Source organism: Hermetia illucens, chromosome 1 (assembly GCF_905115235.1).
Source record: "Hermetia illucens chromosome 1, iHerIll2.2.curated.20191125, whole genome shotgun sequence".
Lineage (NCBI taxonomy): Eukaryota > Metazoa > Arthropoda > Insecta > Diptera > Stratiomyidae > Hermetia > Hermetia illucens.
In genome coordinates, this window is record NC_051849.1 from 169,061,324 (window position 1) to 169,075,763 (window position 14,440).

Sequence of the window (14,440 nt, forward strand, 5' to 3'; positions counted from 1 at the left end):
CCTTTTATTTGATACCAAACATGGCTATATTCGGTGAAAAAAAAAATTTACACCTCCCTTTTGCATGTATGAGGACCCCCCTTAATCTCAACGTAGAAGGATATCACTCATTGTCTGTGCGGTCACAGTTCCCACCTTCTCATCAAATCTCGTGTCGAATAGTATAGGCGTTTCAGAGAAAAGTGCGTGCGACAGACAAACAGATAGACAGACTAACAGACATTGAACCGATTTGAAACAGGTTTTCGTTTTCCAAACAAAACTTTAAAAATAAATACGGAAATACCAGTAAAGTCTATCAAAAACAATGAAATTATAAGTCAGTGACAAAAAGTTTCGGAAAATACTTGAGAAGAAGTAGAATTTAGACTTTATGGTACTTATGCAGCGGTAAGGTTGGTGAAAATTTCCGCCAACAAAAAAAAAATATCACTCGTTGCATTGTTTTTAATTTATCATCATCATCATCAACGGCGCAGCAACCGGTATCCGGTCTAGGCCTGCCTTAATAAGTAACTCCAGACATCCCGGTTTTGGGCCGAGATCCACCAATTCGATATCCCTAAAAGCTCCATCTTAGGCAGGGTCTGCCCTGTCTTCTCTTTCTTCCATGCCCTTATAGACTTTCCGGGTGGGATCATTCTCATCCATGCGGATTAAGTGACCCGCCCATCGTAACCTATTGAGCCGGATTTTATCCACAACCGGACGGTCATGGCATCGCTCATAGATTTCGTCCATCGTCCCTCCTCATGTAGGGGGCCAAAAATTCTTCGGAGGATTCTTCTCTCGAACGCGGCCAAGAGTTCGCAATTCTTCTTGCTAAGAACCCAAGTTTCCGAGGAATACATGAGGACTGGCAAGATCATAGTCTTGTACAGTAAGAGCTTTGACCCTATGGTGAGACGTTTCGAGCGGAAAAGTTTTTGTAAGCTGAAATAGGGTCTGTTGGCTGACAACAACCGTGCGCAGATTTCATCATCGTAGTTGTAATCGGCTGTGATTTTCGACCCTAGATAGGAGAAATTGTCAACGGTCTCAAAGTTGTATTCTCCTATCCTTATTCTTCCTGTTTGACCAGTGCGGTTTGATGTTGTTGGTTGATTCGTCTTCGGTGCTGACGTTGCCACCATATATTTTGTCTTGCCTTCATTGATGTGCAGCCCAAGATCTCGCGCCGCCTGCTCGATCTGGATGAAGGCAGTTTGTACGTCTCGGATGGTTCTTCCCATGATGTCGATATCGTCAGCATAGGCCAGTAGTTGGGTGGACTTAAAGAGGATCGTACCTCTTGCATTTACATCGGCATCACGGATCACTTTCTCAAGTGCCAGGTTAAAGAGGACGCATGATAGCGCATCCCCTTGTCGTAGACCGTTGTTGATGTTGAATGGTCTTGAGAGTGATCCTGCTGCTTTTATCTGGCCTTGCACATTGGTCAGGGTCAGCCTAGTTAGTTTTATCAATTTCGTCGGGATACCGAATTCTCTCATGGCCGTGTACAGTTTTACCCTGGTTATGCTATCATAGGTGGCTTTAAAGTCGATGAATAGATGGTGCAACTGTTGTCCATATTCCAACAGTTTTTCCATCGCTTGCCGCACAGAGAAAATCTGATCTGTAGCTAATTTGCTTGGAGTGAAGCCTCTTTGGTATGGGCCAATGATGTTCTGAGCATATGGGGCTTTCCGGCCTAGCAAGATAACGGAGAATATCTTATAGTCAGTAACGTGATACCTCTATAATTGCTGCACTGTGTGATATCTCCCTTTTTTATGTATGAGACAGATAATGCCTCGTTGCCAATCGTCAGGCATTGATTCGCTGTCCCATACTTAGAGCACAAGTTGATGAACCACTTGGTGTAACTGGTCGCCTCCATGTTTAGCTAATTCAGCTGTAATTCCACGGGCTCCTGGCGACTTATGATTTTTTAGCCGATGAATTGCACGGACTGTTTCTCCTAAACTTGGTGGTGGCAGTATTTGTCCATCGTCTTCAGTTGGCGGGACCTTCAACTCGCCGATGTTCCGGTTGTTCAGTAGTTCATCAAAGTACTCAACCCATCGCTCTAATATGCCCATTCTGTCGGAAATCAGATTTCCCTCTTTGTCTCGACAGAATGAGCATCGAGGTGTATAAGGCTTCATCCTGCTGACTTGTTGGTAAAACTTGCGCGCCTGGTGCGGTTGCTCCCTGTACTTTTCTAGTTTACAGACCTGTTGGTTCTCCCAGGCTTCCTTTTTCCGTCTGTGAAGTCGCTTCTCCGCTCGCCGGAGTTCGTGATAAGTCTCTGCGCGTGCCCGTGTTCTTTGAGAATGCAACATTACTCGGTATGCGGCATTCTTCCGTTCCGTTGCTAGCTTGCATTCATCATCAAACCAGCCGTTCTGACTCTTTTTGTGGCTGGGGCCAAGTATGTTTGTGGCCTTATCAATGATAACGTTCTTCAGGTTGTTATGAAGATCATTTGTAGATGCTTCATCTCTAGGTCCTCTGTTGACTGCGATTATTGCGGCATCCATTTCCCTCTTATAGGTGTCGCGGAGGGTTGTGTTGTGGATGGCTTCAGTGTTCACTCTCACCTGATTGTCAGAGGGGATTCTGGGTGGTGTTGTTATTCGAGCTCGGAACACCATGCCAACGAGATAGTGACCCGAGTCTATATTGGCCCCCTATATGTTCTGACATTCATCAAGGCTGAAGTTGTTGACCGCTTTCGGCGCAAACCAGGTACTTCCAACAACCATTTCGAGTGACCCTGCTAATTGAATAATCCGCAGTCCGTTATCATTTGTATTTTGGTGTAAGCTATGGGAGCCAACGTATCGCCTGAATACGGGCTCCTTCCCTATTTGGTTGTTAAAATCCCCAAGTATGATTTTGATATGATATCTGGGACAGGCTTCGAGGGTTCGTTCTACTGCCTCTTAGAAGGTATCCTTCTCCGACTCTGCAGTCTCCTCTGTAGGAGCGTGAACGTTAATGAGGGTTATATTTCTAAACTTGCCTGGCAAGCGCAGAGTGCATAGCCGGTCGCTTATGTTTTCAAAGCCGATAACAATAATAATAAACGAATTTAAGGAATTGCGGAATTGCTGTTTCAAATATAGGGTTCCCTGTTATATCTTGTTTTCTACTGGTTACCCTACCTAACTGGGTAGAAGACAGCAATAGCATGAGATAACAACAACAGCAATCACTCAAATTAAATATAAACAAATGCTTATTATTAGATAAATAAAAAGAATTGTTACTATTTTGTTTGTTTACTTTCCAAACGAAAATGAATCAATCAGAAAGAGGAAGCGAATGAGAACAAATCTTTTCCATGGTGTCAAGTATATGTGAACTGAGACACTAAAAAGTGGGTGAACGGGTATATAGGCAATGAACTCCTGGTTTAATTGAATTGTTACCAAAGGATGAGAAATAGTACTGTATGTGACGCCAATTCCTTTCACTCGTGGTTCACTTCTGTCCCCACCGACTTTTCGCAGGGAGCAACTGCTAGCCACAAGGGTATACAGCTAGCGACAACTTGGAATGGCTTCACAATGGCGAATAGTTTGGGGTGGCGGTATATTGTGTATCCTCATAATCACCCACCATTGTCTAAGTTTTTTAGCCAACTTTGGATCTCGACTTGGTTCGCTTGTGTATAGTCTTCTTGCTTCCATGGTATTCACTTTGTATGATTCCTTAGAAAATTCCGAGTCCCCGTTTTGTTTTGGTCTTGCTTGCGTTTCAAACGAGAGATAAACTTTGTATTTAAAATATTGAATCCTGCTGCACTTGAAGCCTTCAAGGGAACAAACGTTTGAAATACATGATTTGCACCTATTATCAATAAACGGAAAAGAGGTGTGTCTTTTAAGGACATGTACATTAAAGCAACTAATATGAGATTTGATGGTATTGTACTTTGGTGGGTGGAGTGCTCTTTGAATCGGTTCTCCCCGGAATGATAAAATCTCCAGTTACCAATAACGGATCATAAACACAATTTCCTTCTCCTAATACGACTTTGCCTGGTGAAATAAATGAATTGAAGCTTATCGATACGACCACTGTCAGTCATTCTGTCATTGTATACAACCCTACTTCGTATCACAACGGAATTTCCAACCGATAACGGCGGCTACTGCTTTTAAAAATGGTAGCGTAGGTCATGTTTTTACATCTTTTTTTCTAATACTACATACAAATGTATATTTCTGCGATAAGTCACCAGGAATATTATAAAGAGTTATCTTACGTAACCTTGCGGATTTCCCTCCTCACTTTATAACATTGAAAAGTCCAAATTTCTGTCATTTGGAGTTGGTGACCTTTTCTCCCCCGAATTGCTTCGCAACAAAATTTCGAATACCTATGTGTAAGCAAGCAGAGTTAATCACATTGCAAAAAAGCTTGGTTTTTAATCACATTTACCAACATCAATCTCTGTTTTACTATAACTTATTGTCTTTCTTGGAGGTTTATTTTGCTTGATAGATGCCTGAAGTTATTTTTTCAAAATATTTTTAGTAATTACCCACTTGATTTCACTTATTTGATAAGAATCAAGGTTTCAAGTTTATGGTCAATGTTATTCTATTTTAAGAATTATTTTATATTACTTATGAATGAAAAAAATATTTCGAATTACCAATGGTTTTTTCCGGTACTTTTTAACTTGGAATGGTCAGTGTTTATGTTAAATTCTGTGTTTACGCGAAGGCATATTTTGGGTTTTAGTTGATATGGCTAACTTCCGTATTATAATTTGGACTTTTCTTGAGCTTTTTGTTTGTCCGGTTTTTGGTAATTAAGAGATAAACACAGTGTATTTATTTTTCGCGTATGCCAATATGTCGGGAACCAGATACTCCCTTCTTAGGTGCATTTCCAACCATTCATTCATTCCGTATTATATTTCAGTTTGCCAGAGTATTCCCCCTTAACTTTATCCTAGAATAAAAAAAAATTATAGTAATATGGACTATAATATAGAGTATGATACCCCCAAGTTTGGTAAAAGTCGTGCTATTGCTGGCAAAGTAACAGTAGCTCAAAATGGTTTCTTCTGTGTAAATTTACTGCAACTCAAATTACTGACTATCAATTGCACACTAGAGCAAATAATTTGAGCAAGTGGAAACTTGAATCATGTAAAAATTCAAACTTGCAGATTATATCTTTATAAGCTTTAGTTCAATCGAAGTGATTAGGTCTCTCTCGTTTCTTGAGTCCCAGGTCCAAATCGTAAATCCTGTCTCACTTAAATACGTCACTTGCATAGCACTGAGTGAATTGGGAGAATATAAAAATAATAATAAAAACCATCTTATTCCAGTAAAAGATACTCTTATATAAAAAAAAATTGTTTTTTTTTCTATTTTCAGGCTTTACAGCAGCAGAAGAATTCATTCCGCGGATGGATATTGAGGATGAATGGAGAGAAGAATGTAATTTTAAATTTAACTTGCATTTACTTTTTTTTGAAAAACAAAACCTAAAATACAGCTAGCTATTCGAATGAATGATATCAGTTTCAGCACTAAATTTTTATCCTTATTTGATTTTGGATTATTGTCTTTAAAAAAAACTGTGGTAAACTTCAAAATATATTAATTTATTGAAAGGATACTTGTATGAGAAGTTACAGTGGTTATTCGTGATTAGAATCCTTACTTGTTACGCCTGTATCCTATATTACCGACGGTAGGGTCTGCAATATTTGTTTTCCATTTTGAAGGTTTTGTGTAAAACAAAACCTTGTTAGAATCGGTTTATTGCATGTCTGTCTGTCTGTCTGTTTTTGTATGGATGGTGGTGGAAATCTTACAAAGACTCTGCCGCGCTAGGTTCTAGTGGTGTGTGGGATTCTCACCGACTAAAATCACCCCCACTTGCTCGTTATTTCTTCCCTGCAGAAGAGGTTGCGCTTCAAGCGCCCAAGTCATCCGTTCTTCCAGCCCTCCTTGTGCGCTCCGCTTCTTTAAGTTCTGCCTATATCCTTTTGATTGCGAAGTTCATCGCCCGTCAGTTTGCCTTAGAAAATTTTTTCGACGATGTTCTGAGCGCTTATGCTCGTTTTAAGAAAGTCCCTCCTCCGCACTGACCAAAAGCATGGACAGTAAAACATGACGCGCTCCGGGTCCTCAGGTGTGCAACCACATTGAGGGCAACACTGTGAATCATCCAACCTTCATTGGTATAGACACTTACTGTAACCATCAGGAATTGAATCAAATGGCAGTTAATCTTGCCGTATCGCCGCTGAATACACTCCTTAAAACTGAGAATCAGAATGTGGTCCAGCGACCCCTCTGCGGGTCATCCTACCGTTGTTGGCATTTTTTCAGGCACTCCCGTCAGCCACTCCCGCCTTCAGTATTCTTCATCCTTATCAGGTAGTTTCATTCTCCTTTTCTCGTACACACAGCGTATCTTACTTGCCAAAATGTCACTAAGTGGTAAGTCATGTTTACCATCCTCTGATTCTTCTCACACGCTAGTGCTTCCTCCTAGGTTTGCGCTGCGTATAACAGGGTAGAGCGAATCACTCCGATCGCAAGTAATCATCGGCAATATCTTGGACCTCTAATGTTAGGCATCCGCGCTAACGATACGCTGGCATTTGCGACTTCCTCAGAGGGATAGGCTTTGAAGTGATGATGTGGTCACCAGCACCAGCGTATTCCTTTTCCTACGATTGATAATCAAAACCGCCTCCGTCTTTTGTTCCGCAAGGTCAAGCTGAACCATCTCTAGCTGCACTTTAACGGCGCTGATGGTTTCGCTAACATAAACTTCAATATCTTCAGGTTGACGACAACCACGGCTAGAACATGTGCAAAACTGATATCGTGGCCTCCTTTGGTACGGAAAGGACAACGACCCGTTGTAGATTATCTGTCATCTGTCTGCCTGCCCCAGTTATTTCCTCAAAAACGGTTACATTTATTGATACGAAATTTGGTAGAAAGGTGGAAGCAGTGAATTTCCCTGCATGCAGTAACATAGTTCCACGTTGAATTTAAGGAGGGGGAGGGGGGGGGGGGGGTCGATTGTACAATTTTATTCACCACTACGCAAAGCAGATATTAGTTCAAGGGGAGGAGTGCGGGGGTTCAAAAATGGTCAGTTACTTCAAGGACCCGTTCTTAGAAACTATCTCACCCAAATATTTGAAAAGAAATCTGTTGGTCCCTACACATGGTATCTGGGTCTCAAAATGCTCTCCATGCCGATACCTGTTTAAATAAAGTTAATAATAGTATATTACTTAAGTATCTTTTTTAGGAATTGACTGATAACCCCCTGGAGGTAAATGCCCATTAAAATATGCTTATACAGGCTGTCCCGTTCACGATGGTATGAAAAATCTATTTTGAAATTTCTTTAAAATTCAAACAGTTATATCTTCAAAATGATGATGACCTTTGTAATTGAAAAAATGTTGGTATCAAATCTGGGATTAAATGATTGAGGGAATGGGAAATTGTGATTTTTTTGGGAAGGTCAAAGAGACACCCTGCATAAGCAATTCATAAAACCCTTTCATACCTGAAGCGTTCAGCTTCAGATATCCCTTTCACCCCTTTCGCCCCCGCTCAAACTCAGCACAAAATGGCGCCACTGTAAAGGGCATATGTCAAGGAGTTCACAGATCCTTCCCAGCAGATTTCGTGACAATTGGTTCAGCCGTTCCCGAGTAAATCGGGTGTGACAGACAGACATTGAATCGATTGAACCTTAAAAATGGGAGCATGTAAAGTCAACAAGGCAGGTTTCTTACAATAACTGACAATAACTGATGAAATTTACTTATCTCAGTGTTAAATCTTACAATGTCTTATTCTTCTTAACGAATAACCTTTTTCTAGGGTCGGAACCTGGATTTTTAGCAGAACAGGCCAACGTCGATGCGACAGCGAGAGGTCAGTTTGTATTAATTTTACTTTTGACTGAATTGAAGGTTTCAATCATACATATATGTCTCGTTTTCAGGTTTACCTTTATTTGATGAGAAGTTGTACGCGCAGTCATTAGGCTGGACTTTCGAAGAAGAAGGTAAACCAGATTTTTCTTGGTATTTATGACAATTAAGGTTTAGTGTAAAGTAGATCTGTTTAAAACTGCTCCACTATCTTTATGGAGATATTAAAAGTGAGAATTTCAGCGAATGCAGTGAATCGCATTATTTTACACTGAATTCAAGGGACGCTTACCATACATGACAAGAAGGGTGAAAAAGTATGTTTCTCCAAATATAGCACGAATTTGGGGGGGAGGGGGGTGGCGTACGTCAAAAGCACTTACGTCCAAGGAACGCCAGCGCAGCGAAAATATTAACTAAAATTATCTTCTTCAACCTTAGTTCTGTTCAGAAGCAGGATCGACTCGTCTTTATCGGTTGAGCTATTTTGCTCGGCAAAAGGTCCGATTTGGATGGAATGTCTCAAACCACGAGCCAGCGTATCAAGACAGCCGACTTGCTAGACGTTTCCCTTTGGAAACGTTCGTTGATATGTTGAGCATATAGAAGAACACCAGTTGTGGAACGCAACTTCATCTAAGTTACGCTGATACGCTGAATGAACAAAGGTTGGTTCTTTCCTCTAATGTAAAGTATCTGGGTGTAATCCTGGATCCTAAGCTAAATTGGAGGCTGAACATAGAACTGAGTGTTAAGAATGCCTGTATAGCCTTCTATGCCTGTAAGAGAACCTTTGTAATGAAATGGGGTCTCCGGCCGAGGATGGTTCTCTGGATGTACACCGCTGTAGTGCGTCCGATCCTGACCTACAGATCTATTGTATGGTGGCGGGCTTTGAAGATGAAATACAATAGAACGAAGCTTAATAGGATTCAAAGAACCGCGTGTGCTCTCAATGTACTCCTGCATCTCCTCCCCCTTGACCTCCACATCAAATATGTTGCAGCGTGCAGTGCCGTTAGACTACGTGAGTCCGGATGCTGGACAGCGAAGTCCTACGGCCACAGCAACATCCTAGATGAAATACCTCGGGAAATCTGGGCATCCCCCACGAACTATGTCAGATACAAGCTGAATTTCGCGAGAAATTTTGCTGTAGACCTTCCAACCAGGGCAAAGTGGAAGACCGGCGGCGTGTTGCAGGACCATGACACGGTATTCTTTACGGACGGATCAAAGATGGCCTATGGAGTCGGCGCGGGGGTTTTCTCGAATACACACAGTGTATCCAAGTCGTATGGTCTCCCAGGTTTCGCCAGTGTATTCCAGGCGGAAGTACTGGCGATATTGGAAGTCTGTCGATGGCTGGAGTGTGATTCGAGCCCTAAGCGTAACATAGCTATTCTGACCGACAGCCAAGCGGTCATCAAGGCCTTGTACTCAACGACGACATCTTCCCGGCTGGTAGGGCAGTGCAGAGACGTGCTCAATCGTCTGGGCGGCACGCTCAAGGTCACTCTCCTCTGGGTCCCCGGGCACAGGAACATAGAGGGGAATGAGCGGGCTGACGGATTGGCCAGGCATGGTTTTGCTCTTGGCAGTCCCTCGATGAATACAGTGGGTGTTCCGCTGTCGGGGGCGGAGTCTACTCGCACTACCTAGCAGCCGCGGGCCTGAGATGGCAAAGGCTTACCAGCTGTGTCAAGTCAAGGAGAATTAGGCCCTTTTATAATATAGCCCGATCACGAGAGCTCCTGTGCCAGACGGGTGCAAATGCATTCAAGAATACGGCGGTCTGCACGGGGCGCTGGCCCATACAACTCGCATTGCTAAGCTGCGGAGAAGGAAGGGAAACCCTCATGCACTTTCTCTGCGATTGCCCAGCTTTGGCTAGGCTGCAGACACCATTCTTTGGGGACCTCAGTGAGATTTCTAGCTGCAGCATCGGAGAGCTGCTTTCCTTCGTGAATGCTACGGGCTGGCTCTGAAGATCCGAGCCAGCTGGACTCTGCTTCCCTGCTCAACAGTCACGGTCTTAGGAGTTTGTGGCATCAACACGGCGCAGCAAAGCGCTAATTGGGCTCCTCGGAGCGGCCACTGATACCTACCTATCTACCCTACGTTGATACGGGAAGCAATTTCACAACGCACTTCAGCACTGGCTGATCGCATTGATCAGATATATTAAAATCAGGTAGTTATCGGTAGCTAGCGTTGTGAATTTGAAGCTGAGGAATTCATTTAAAGTCTACCCTGCTTGTAGTGAAAGACGATTAAAAGGGATAAAAATGTGTTGGCTAGCAAGCTGCTAATTTTGAAACTTTACTGTTACTGAAACATCAACAACGCCTCGGATAACGAGTGACTTCAGACCAAAGACTTGAGGCTATCAAAAATGGACTACGATTGGTTTCCGTAATGTACACACGCTCTTTGACAATAGTATTGACGCTCCCCAGATTGATCGGTTTCTCCAATTAGAGCGAGAAAGTTATACATTCTGGGAGTACGGGAGAATATTTGTCTTCCACTGCGCTGTCTGATTGTCGCGAATCCTGTGTCGATGACTACCGCAGGGCACGGTTTCTTGATTTGGGAACCGATTGCTGATAGGGTCCTGACTGCAAGATTCTGGTCTAGGTTAAAGAGCATCACCACCGAACAGTGCTATGCACGAATAGAGACTTCTGGTATAAGAAGAAGGCTGTTTTCTATGAAGAATTAGATGGAGGTCCATGGAGGTTTCCTGAAGGTGACATTCTGTTCATAATAGGTGATTTAAATGCCAAGGTGGACTCTGATAATACCTTACTAGGACATATGGTTGCGAAGCCCGGCACTGGCTACCTTAACGATAATGGCGGGAGGTTTGTCTATTTCTATAACTTCCACTGCTTTGTCTTTGGTTGAACGTTCTTTGAACAAAGAGCTTGCCTTAAGGGCAGCTTGATTTCAACTAACTGATACCGTACGAACAATCAGATTGATCACCTTGCAATCATCCGTAACTTTAGGAGTTGTCTCCTGGATATTGATAACAAGAGAGTTGTTGACATTGGCCACGAATGGCATCACCATCTGCATGTCGCTTATGCACGTGTTGTATCTGCCATTTCTCATAGGGTTGGAGAATTGCGACATCCCAAGTTCAATATTGACTGCATGTATGATCCAGCTGTCACTCGACAGTGGGAGAACTATCTTGTTGATCAGAAGGCAGGTAGACTGAGACCCGAGAGAATATCGATAAGCAGTGACGTCATATGATCTGATTGACTGCGGAATTGTGAAATTGAATAGACGAAATGGAGGGAGTCACTGTTGACCATGACGTACTCAAACTGCGATGCCAAGTAAAAACCCGCGAAATTCGGTGTAGCGTGCGTCGTGACAAAAAGGAATGTGTTATTGCTCTGGTCAGTACCGGTCTTATTTGTACCACATCACGGCCAGTCACTCTAACATGCCTGGTTGCACCCGCAGTTTCTGCAGATCTCCAAGATCAAGTTGGGACTGTCCCCTGATAAGGTTCTTGCTGTGTTGCTATATGGGAGTAGCACATGGAAAGTGACCACTACTATCATATGAAAGCTGGTAGTGTATAGGTCACAGATTAAGAAGGGGCGACAATTGCATTGCTGGCTGCGCCATGCAATGGAATTCACTCTCTCAAGATGGCCGACGAGCGGGTCGCTATTGTAGAACTTGGTACGGAAGAGTAAAGAGGAGTGCTACATTTCGGGAAATCGTGGGATGAGCTGAAACATATTTCAGTGAACGGTGAACGATGACATGCAGGTGTGATTTCTCTGCTTTTATGGTGCTCTCATTTAGGTCCTTACATACATTTACCATTGACTCCTGGCACACCTTTACAGCCGTTGCTTTCTCCAGCGATAATTCGATCTTCTTATGGGAATCGTGGGACTTACATTCTCTAGACCTAAGCTCAAGGAGTGAATTACCTTTCTACGTACATGTTATCCGATTTAGGTATTCACCCAAGTCCAGGAGGGAACTGTCTGCCTTAATCTTCCGCAAGATTTTCGCATATGTCAGCCCACTTGTTGTTGTTATAACCAGTACATTTGGCCGTGATATCTTTTGCGGTCTTTGTTTTTTCTCTATTTAAACCCTTGCAGAGTCGTTGATGCCGTTCTCCAGTTGGTTCGGCAGACATTCACTGGGTAAGTTTATCTGACTGTCAAAACTGTAGATTACATGATGAATTGCATTCAAGCGGTCATATACTCTGCCCCCCAAACTTTTCAATAATTATTAAGGTTAGATCATCCGCAAATGCTCACGCATAGACCATTGTGCCTTCCAGGAGCCATAGCAATATATCCATGACTACGGGCAATGACGGAGGATGTGGGCTGCGGGCAGCTCCCAAGAAATCCTTGTTTGATCAATATGTCGACATTTCTCCACTTTAGCGAATGATTAAAAATGGATTGATTCCATGCTGGCTTGCTGCGTTATAAATTGCCGCGAATGAGGCATCATTAAAAGTGCCTTAGATGTTTATGAATGCGCTTAAGGCGTATTCTTTATCAGAATCACCTTCTCAATTTTTGCCGTCAGCTCATGGAGTGCTGTCTGTGTAGGTTTTCCTGGTTTGGAAATAAATATTACCTTCACATCACGCCAATTAATTGAAATATAAGCTAGTGCTAGCCAAGTATGTATATATTTCCAATATGTAGACCCAAGACATCCATTCTCTCTATCACTAGAGCTGGAATAATGCCATCCGGATCCCCAGACTTGTATGGAATGAGCTAAATGCTCATTTCAGAGATCAGATTTTGGATGCTGTCTAGGTAGCACACTTAAAGCAAATGGTGTACCATTTCTTCACCGCTTTCTGCCTACCTCCCGCTCTGTAAATGTAGATAAACCAGCTGCTGGCTACTTTTTTTGACAAGGATCCGCTTTAGCTTTAAAGTTACCTCAAGAGAGTTGGCTGATCATTTAGCCGACCTTATGCTCCTCTTTAGAGCTTTTTGAGCTTTTAGCGATTTCAGTCAACGGCTGAATCAGATTTTAGAGTTTGGTTGAGGAGCACCCTTGTGGTTCTCCTTCGTATTGACAAATCTGAATTCCACCTTCGTGTTTTACACTTTTTGGAATCTTGAGTGGACAACTCTTTTCAAAATCTTCTCTCATGCTAGTTGCGATCAGCTGGTTTGTTTTCTCAATTCAATACCAATTCAATATCAATTCAATACCAATACCCATACCTATTATGAAATCACCTTTGATCCGAGGGTGTGATATCGTTTGATACTCTCCACTCTCCGACAAGAGCTGCAATGTCGGGGGATGCCACCGTGATGTCGACGACCTCTTACTTGAACAAGGTGAAGTAAGTGGGCTTATTACCCAGATTGAGGACCTCTAGTTAGGTTCCTACCAGACACTCCAGTAGCCTCGATCCTTTCGCGTTGATGTCGGAATTTCCCCAGCATATATGTGGGTGTTAACACCACATCATGCTATTATTCCCATGCCATTTCTTTTGGCATATTGGTTACCTCTGATGAATGTTCCACTGCGAACTTCGTCAAAGTCTCCATGTTGACTTTTGAAGCTATTGACCCGACAATTGATAAGTGCAGCGACCGCTTTACAATGCTGCAAGTTTATTTTATCTACGATTCAGATGAAGATGCCGTGGGCTGCACATCGCCTTCGATGGTTGTATGAGTCGACGCTTGTAATGTGACGGTACCCGGCAGCCCGTTTGTTCCCGAACTTTCTTAATATCCGATTCAGGAACGCTGCTAGTGAAGAAAGTTCCTTTTTCTCCTGCTTTGCTGCTGAACAGTATCCAGGTGAGAGTGTTGACGTTATTCTGGACACTAGGACCACAGCACCATTACGCTCCTCTTCTGGTAGCTCTCTCAGAGAAGCCCATTTTAAACGATGTTAGCTCCCTTTTGAGGATCGGTAGCGTACCTCTCACACATCGTTGAAGGAGGAGCAGTACTGTTTGAACCACTTTTTAGAGCTTTGTGCTTTTTAATAAGTTACTAATGAATAATTTTCCGATTAGAAAGGCGTATTTTGTTTTTCTCGAAACTATTATACATATTTTTCAATTGGTAGGAAGCCCCACTAAAATTTTGTTGAACCGATCGGCCTAAAATTTTAACCATCAATATTTCTGGTCAGAACCACGATTATGTACTTTCGTTAATAATTTTCTGTTTTTATTCTGGAGTTTTAGTGAAAAATTGAAGGAATTTTTAATAATTTCACTTTAGAACTCCGCCATTTTAATATTTAGTGAGATAAAATTATAATCGGTTCGGTTCGAACGCTAGAGGCAAGTGTACAGAAAAAGAAAATGCTCGAATTTTTGGTTCCACGACACCACAAATGTGCTCTCCATCAGCTGGAATATAGAGCGTCATATAGAGAAACCCCCTTAAAATATATATAATAATGTTAAAATCCCAAGGCAACAAAATGTGTAAAAAAATGATTTTGTTAATTTTTTGTTTG